Here is an 8,357-nt window from a genome sequence, read left to right as displayed (position 1 = left end):
AGAGAATTATTACCTGAAGCTGAGAGAGAATTGGCCTTGGTAGAAAAGAAAGTGCATGAAGGGCACGTGGATCGTATTGATCCAAAGCTGGATTGCATTTTGGTTATTTTACTTTCTAGGCATTCTCCTACAGAAATATTAATGCAGAGTGAAGATATTATATTGGAATGGATATTTTTACCAAATAAACCAAATAAAAAATTAAAAACTTATGTGGAAAACATCTCTGACTTGATTTGGAAAGGAAAATTGAGACTTCGTCAATTAGCAGGAATAGACCCAGCAGAAATTGCCATACCTTTAACTAAGGAGGACATTGAAAAATTATGGACAGAAAGTGAACCTTGGCAAAGAGCTTGCAGTAATTTTTTGGGAGAAATTAACAGCAAATATCCCAAAAGCGATAGAATTGATCTTATAAAGAGAACTGATTAGATCTTGCCTCGAATTGTACAGGAAAAACCCATATCTGGAGTTCGTACATTTTATACAGATGCCAACAAACAAGGAAAGGCAGGTTACAAATCAGAAAATTTAAGTAAAGTGGTTCAAAGTCCTTATAATTCAGTTCAAAAATCAGAATTGTATGCTATTCGGTGGTATTAATGGATTTTTCAGAACCTCTCAACATAGTAACTGACTCTCACTATGCTGAAAGAGTGGTATTACATATTGAGACTGCAGAATTTATCCCTGATGCTTCAGAATTAACTTCACTATTTATTCAGTTACAAGATACAATCAGGAAAAGGAGTCATCCTTTATATATAACTCTCATCTGATCCCATACTGGTCTGCCAGGCCCTCTAGCACAAGGCAATGATGAGATTGATAAATTATTGATAGGAAATGTGCTGGAGGCCTCAGAATTTCATAAAAAAATCATGTCAATAGTAAAGGTTAAAAAAGGATTTTTCCATAACCTGGCAATAAGCCAAAGAAATAGTAAAGAAATGTCCTACTTGTTCCTTCTACAATCAAATGCCATTACCAGTAGATGTAACCCAAAGGGTACTCAGAGGAATGAGATCTGGCAGATGGATGTGTTTCACTTTGCAGAAGTTGGAAAATTGAAATATGTACACCATACCATTGATACTTATTCAGGATTTCAATGGGTAACTGCTTTGATTTCTGAAAAAGCTGATTCTGTAATCACTCATTTGCTAGAAGTTATGGCCATCATAGGGTATATCTGCACAAATCAAAACTGACAGTGCTCCATCATATGTCTCTGTTAAAATGAAACAGTTTTTTGCTTATTACAATATAAAGCATATTATAGGCATACCACATAATCCTACAGGCCAAGCAGTTATAGAAAGATCAAACAGAACTCTAAAGGATATGCTAAATAAACAGAAAGGGGTAACAAAACCCCCCAGAAATAGACTGCATAATGCTCTATTAACTTTGAATTTTTTCAGTGCCAATGAGAAAGGAACAGCAGCTGCAGAGAGACATTGGATAATTGAAAAAAACTACAGAATTAAATCAGCCTATATACTTTAAGGATGTGCTGACCTCAGAATGGAAACCAGGATATGTGTTATGTTGGGGACGAGGTTTTGCTTTTGTTTCTACAGGAGAAGATAAGCTGTGGGTACCATCAAAATTGATAAAGGTTCAATTTGAACAAGAGAGACCTCTTAATTAGAGGAGGTGATAGTTCATCAAGCAACATGAACATCCAGTTTAAACTAACTTATACCAGTAACACATGCCTTTTCATTTAATCAGATAATAACTTGCCAAAAAGGAACATCCCCAAAATTAGTCTTGGGGAAAGGTTTTTGTTTTTGTCTTTTAGGAGAATGAAGGTTAAGGAATCTGAAGAACACTGGACAAATGAGACAACTGAAAAAAAGGGACAAATCATCTATCCCAGGAAACAGAGTGAAATGGCGTATGGGTATATCATCTATAAAATCATATGTCTTCCTAAATGTTTGTTTCTGCTCTTCTCTAAAGAAATTTAACACTATTGGTCTTCTAATAGTCCCAATTCAATTAAAATTTAAAGCTGACTTTGGAGTTGGAGAATGGCTCTCACCTTCTTTAAACTCAAGCATGTTGTTAAAAGGAAAATGCAAACTCCCTGTATCATGCCAGAAGAAAAGAGCCATCTTCTGCTATGGGACAGGAGGAAAACCAAATTAATAAAGGGACTATTCAATTACTAATCTCAACTCTTTGATTCTGTTCTGATTCTTTAAACTTTTCTTAAAGTATGAATGTTATATCAAAATTTACAAGATTAATATATACATACACACACATTTTAAACTGTTAAGATATGAATGGTCATATAGAGTACTAACTAATTCTAGAAAAAAGGCTTCAATTAGCTGCATATATATGTTTTTGTGTTCGAGTCTCTTATCAGTTTTCTGCAGGAAATCACGGCCAGGCCTAACATCAAGTGAAGTCTCCAGGAAGAAGATGGGGCCCCATAACAACAACAATTCCACATGGACAATAATAATATCACTAAGCTGACAAACATCATCAACAGATCAGCTTTTAACTACAAAGTGCTCAGAGCAATTTTGAGAGGGCTAGCTGAGATGATCCAGTCTCAAAGACTACTTGAATAAGGACTTGAGATAAACTCTGAACTTTGGCATTATACACAGACTGGATAACGAAGGATATAGTTACCTTTCCTAGAATTTGACAATTAACCTAAAATTTTCTTTTCAGGATAAAGATACCTTTGCCCATACCCAGTAGGAAGCAATTTTAAGAATACAACGCCCACATTCCCAAAGAGGTGGTGTGGGGTGGGTGGTTTTTTGGTCTTTTGGGTCTGGGATAATTTTCATTGTTTAGGGGGGTTGGTTACAAGTTGTTGTCAAGGGTTAGGAAAAGGGCTAAGCAAAGGAGATTAGATTTAAGGTGCTTGGTTTTTTTTTTTAAAAAAAAGAAAGAAAGAAAAAGAAAAAGACAATTGCTAGTTTTAAATACTTTACATTGGATTGGATTGTTTTATATTATATACAAATTATATATATTGAAATTGTTATTGTTAGAAAATGCTATATGTGCCGGGCGGTGGTGGCGCACGCCTTTAATCCCAGCATTCGGGAGGCAGAGCCAGGCGGATCTCTGTAAGTTCGAGGCCAGCCTGGGCTACCAAGTGAGTTCCAGGAAAGGCGCAAAGCTACACAGAGAAACCCTGTCTCGAAAAACCAAAAAAAAAAAAAAAAAAAAAAAAAAAAAGAAAGAAAGAAAATGCTATATGTATATTTCTAATTGTACTTATACCATTCATTTAACAATGTAATACAATTTTCTGATCCGTGAATATTATTATTACCAACTATTAGGATATAAGGAAATGAAAGTTAGTAGTTAGACATTATAATAGAACTTGCAGTCATATTAGGTATGTTTTCAAGATTGAGCAGATATATTTTAGATAGACAGGTCATCTTCAACCCCTTCAGAGATCTACAGAATATGGCATTTAAAATGTTTTAATAACTTAGAAAATTTTTCTTTTTTGTTATGACTATGAGACATGTCAGCTCCTGGCAGTACCAATCTACTTCAGAGAAAATATGGGCATTGAAGAAAATGGAAATGGAGTTAACTTTGATTTTGGCAAAAGTTAGCCACTGGACTGCCCTGCCTACAGGGCTTCAACGGGTTCTTGACCACCCTAAGGAGGGAATGTAGGACAGGAGATACAAAGGAAAACACACCAAGTCTAGATTCTGATCAAGGTGCCACTTTATTTCTCTTCCACAAAGGTTTATATAGTTCTGCAGGGTGGGGGGTGCAAGAAGCTGCCATCTGCATAAAGTGGGGCAAGCTAACAGGATGTTTGTATAGGATGTTTACAGGGTGAGAAGGTCAAGGGCTCTGACTCAATGTCCTGTTGCTAGGCAACCTGACTGTAAGCTGATCTAGTTCCCTGTCTTATTGGGGGTCTGTATTTTCCCACTAACTAGAGATTCTGTCCTTGTCCCTGATACTGGACAACAAAGTATCCTCGAATCAACTGCTGACAAACAGGACAGACAGGACACGAAACAAAGGACTACTGATTCTTGCCAAAACAAGTGTGGTTATGGATTTATCAAAAGGTATCTTCTGAGGCCAGAACAATATGGCACCATCCCTGAAGTGGCCTTCGCAATCCGGAAAAGGTACAGTGCCCTTTTCTTCAAAGGCAGCTTAACAGGCAGTGGGCCGATGGCTTCTGATGTGCAATGGAACAGCAGCTGAAACAGTTATTCTTGAAGAGTAACTAAGCTCACGCCTCTCAATAGTGGACTGGCATTTAATAGAGGGATGTGAAGAAGAATGGAATGCTGAGATGAAGCCACATATACACAGCCAAGAAGAATGGACAGCTGAATTAAAAAAACATCGACAATTTCCAGAATTTAAAATCCTGAATCATGACAGGACACTAGTGGAATTCAGGTGTTTCTGGTACGTGGACTGCTCTCACCCAATGTGAGGTCGAACTACTGACCTTGTGTACATCCTACTTCACAAATGAGTCTGTCAGATACGATAAGCCTATAGGCTGAAGATGATGCCCCAACACTGCAAAGAAACCTCAGGTGACTGTCCAGGCAGCTGGCTGTTTCTGTCAACTCACAAATTTTTTGGAAGTTGCTTGCATGTACTTCCTGTTTTTATTTTTGTTAGGTAATATTATTTCCTCCTTGGGTCTCTGAGGGAGTTGAAGATTAGTCAGTTATAGTGAAGATTAGTTAGGATAGAAAGTGAATTAGGTACATTTTGGACTTACCAAAATAGGATAGATAATAGAATTATTTTCTCTGAATTTGTCAAATACAAATGGACTAGACATTGTTTAGGTATTTATTACTTGTATATATGGTATATAGTTATTGTACTTTTGTATATAGTTTTTCTTATGTTAGTCATAACCTTCCTCCTTTTTTCTTTTTATTAAAATAGAAAAGAGGAAATATGGTGATATTTTATTTGTACTGAAATGTGATTTTATTTGTATGTTAATAAATAAAGTTGCCTGGGGGTCAGAGGTATTAGCAAGCCATAGCGAAACCTGGGCGGTGGTGGTGCTCGCCTTTAATCCCAGCATTTGGTAGGCAGAGCTAGGCAGATCTCTGTGTGTTCAAGGATATAGCCAGCATTGTAGACACACGCCTTTAATCTCAATACCAACCATAGAAGACCTGGAGGTCTGTACAGACAGGCAGTGATGAGGCGGTCATGTGGTTGGGTTTACAACCAATAAGATGGCAGAATAGAAAGTCTTTATAAAGACAGACACACAGGAAGTAGGTCTCTTTCGGAGAGGTAGGACCACCGCGAGAGGAAGGGGAAGGTCTTTAGCTCTTAGCAAATTGCTCTGACCTCTTGGCTTTCTTCTTTGCGTTGGTTCTGTGTTTCTTATTGAATAAGACAGTTACTTCTACAAATTGTAAACTGTTTAGCCTATTGCTCAGGCTTATAACTAACTAGCTCTTACACTTAAATTAACCCATAGTTCTTATCTATGTTTAGCCATATGGCTTGGTACCTTTTCTCAGTCCAACATTCTCATGTTAATTCCTCTGTGTCTGACTGGCAATCCCATCTCTGCCTTTCCTCTTCCCAGAATTCTCCTAGTCTGGTCACTCTGCCTATATTTCCTGCCAGCTAGCTACAGAGGAATTAACATGAGAATGCCCTACTGAAAAAAATTACTAAGCCACGTGGCTAAACATAGATAAGAATTATGGGTTAAGTTAAGCCTAAGAACTAGTTAGTAATATTAAGCCTCTGAGTCAATTATTTGGGAAGCAGCTTGTGGGTATTTGGGAACAGGAGAGAAACTTTGCCTACAGGGAATCTTGAAGGACTGTCCTTCCTTGTCTTGGTAAAGTTTAGCAGTCACTTTCTTTGCATCCTGCTGGTCCAGTTTGAACAGTATACTATCAGCAATTGAGGCAAGAGCAATTTTTTTTTTCCAAATGGCTAGCTTTGGCCATAAAGAAAGTAAACTCCATATATAGTTTCTTCAATGCCCATCATCTTCTCTGTAGTAGATCAGTGCTGCCAGGAGCAGAGGTGTCTCACTGTCATAAAAGGCCATAGGTTATTAAACAAATTAAATGGCATTTTCTGTAGGTCTTTGAAGTGTTTGAAGACTATCTATGTATCTAAATATATCTGTGTATCACCTTGAAAACATACATGACTATATGTTTGACTATTATAGATGACTATTAAACTATATTTCTTAATTATACATTACATTTTTAAATGAGTTGTATAAGCACAATACCTTAAACAGGAGTAGAAACATACATACAGTATAACACAATTAACTTTAAATTTTTATCAACAAACCAAAATCCGTACCACTGTAAAATATTTTGAGATTAATAGTTGTTTTTTGGATTAAAGTAGATTCAATAATATACCCTTTTATCCTATTGTTTCTATATCTCCCCTTTTTCTTTTCAGAATAAGATCATTTGTTCAGTTTTTTTCTGACCATTACCAATAACAACTTGTAACCACCCCCCCACCCCACCCCCCAAATGATAACAAACAGACACACCAATATTTTGGGCATGTGGGTGCCATTCTTTAGACTACTTCCTGTTGTCTGGAGCACTGGTATCTTTGGGGAACCTTGAGAAATTCAGGATAATTGTTAGGTCTTGGCTGGAGTAGTTTGTGAGGTTGGCCCATCTCAGCCAGCAGCCTGGAAGCTGTTTGGATGCAGAAATCTGTGGAGACTGTAATAGAGGCATTCTGAGATGCTGGATCATCTGGGCTACCTGTTTTCATTGGTGTGTGGTCCCCTTGTTCTGAAAATACATAAACTTTTAGAGGTAACACATATTACATGTATGGAATATGTGGTGTGCACAAGTCAGTTAAAGATGATTTTTGTTTTACATTTGAGTAGGTGAAATATACATTCCATGTCTTGTAGTTCTTCTATTTTTTTTTTTTGTACCCAGGATTTCAGGGAGTCTTCCCCAATCAAAGATGATTTTCTTTAATCTGGAATGAATTCACAGCTTCTCATCTCCTGTGGAAATAAAAGCATAACCTGTCCCCCAAAGCAACACACCTTCTGACTCAAATTTTGAAGTAAAGATATTTAAAAATACATAGATTGGTATAATATAGCAGTTTCCCTAATGCAGTGTTTCTTAGTAGTTACCACTCGTTCATTAGCAGTCAAAAAATTTAAAGACAACACAATAACATACAGGGTCCAGGCTCTGTGTATTTATCATTTTTTACATGGCTTTTTTCTTTCATATTACTTTACTCTCTCTTTAAGGACTTTACTAAATTTTTTAAATTTAAATTTAAGGACTTTACTAAAATTTTTTTTTTCATGATTGTCAATACCCTTTTTCTTTTCTCTCCCAAGCCTTTGCACATTTTTTTAAAACACACTGCAACCCGTTTAGAGGTTTTTTTTTTCCCATCTGGATCTGTCTTTACTGAGTATCTGTAACCTTTTCTGTCTGCATGAGCCTTTAAAGGGACAAGCGGCATGGCTAGGACCTCTGCCTCTGATTTGGCAGCTGGCTTCTCCCCGAGTCGGTTCCCTGAGAGCCTAGCTTTATGGCAGAGGTATTGGCAGGAGTAACATTTACTGCCCTAGCTCTGGGAAGTTGCAGGGTTCATGCTGTCCCCAAGTAGCTTACCACCTGCTGCTCATAAAACCCATTTAAGTGTTTGGTAGCAGGGTCTCTTAAAAGAGCTGCACCCATTTTTGCTGCTAGCACTAAGCCAGGAAGCTGGGTCTTAGAGAAGTCACCTCTGCTTGCCACTATCAAATACAGCCTACCCAAGAAAATGCAGTTAGTTACCAAGAAGCTGAGCTTGACTCTGTTTTTGTGTTTAAAATCCTTTTTTAAGCTTTGTTAGGTCTTATGTAGAAATTCTGGCCCCACGTTGGAACTCCAGGTGAAGCATTTATCTAATTATTCTTTGTCAATAAAATATTGGGAGTCAGACAGATATCAGGGTAAGAATCTGAATGAACAGAGAAGTGGAGAAGCCACCAGTCACCTCTCTCTCGTTAGATCCTCAATTCAAAAGGCTTGAGATCCTCCCTCAGCTTCGCCTCACTGCTTCCTGTCTCCTATCTGTCCTCAATTCAAGACCTCTATGGTTAATTTTGGTCGGCTAGTGGCTAGCTCTGTCCTCTGACTCAAAGCAAACTTTGTCAGAATGCGATCAAAATATCACACACATCTCTGCTTATTCTGACCTAGTTGTTTTGTGGTTTTGGCATCTTGACGATGATGTATCATGGAGACATTCTTCTCTGGTCATGTATGTCTCTTTGTGGTAACAAATGCTTCTTGTGTTTGGATGTCTGTTTCTTTCACTAG

The sequence above is a fragment of the Peromyscus maniculatus genome, chromosome 7, assembly GCF_049852395.1.
Source record: "Peromyscus maniculatus bairdii isolate BWxNUB_F1_BW_parent chromosome 7, HU_Pman_BW_mat_3.1, whole genome shotgun sequence".
NCBI classification, from domain to species: domain Eukaryota; kingdom Metazoa; phylum Chordata; class Mammalia; order Rodentia; family Cricetidae; genus Peromyscus; species Peromyscus maniculatus.
Note: the sequence above shows the minus strand (reverse complement) of the source record.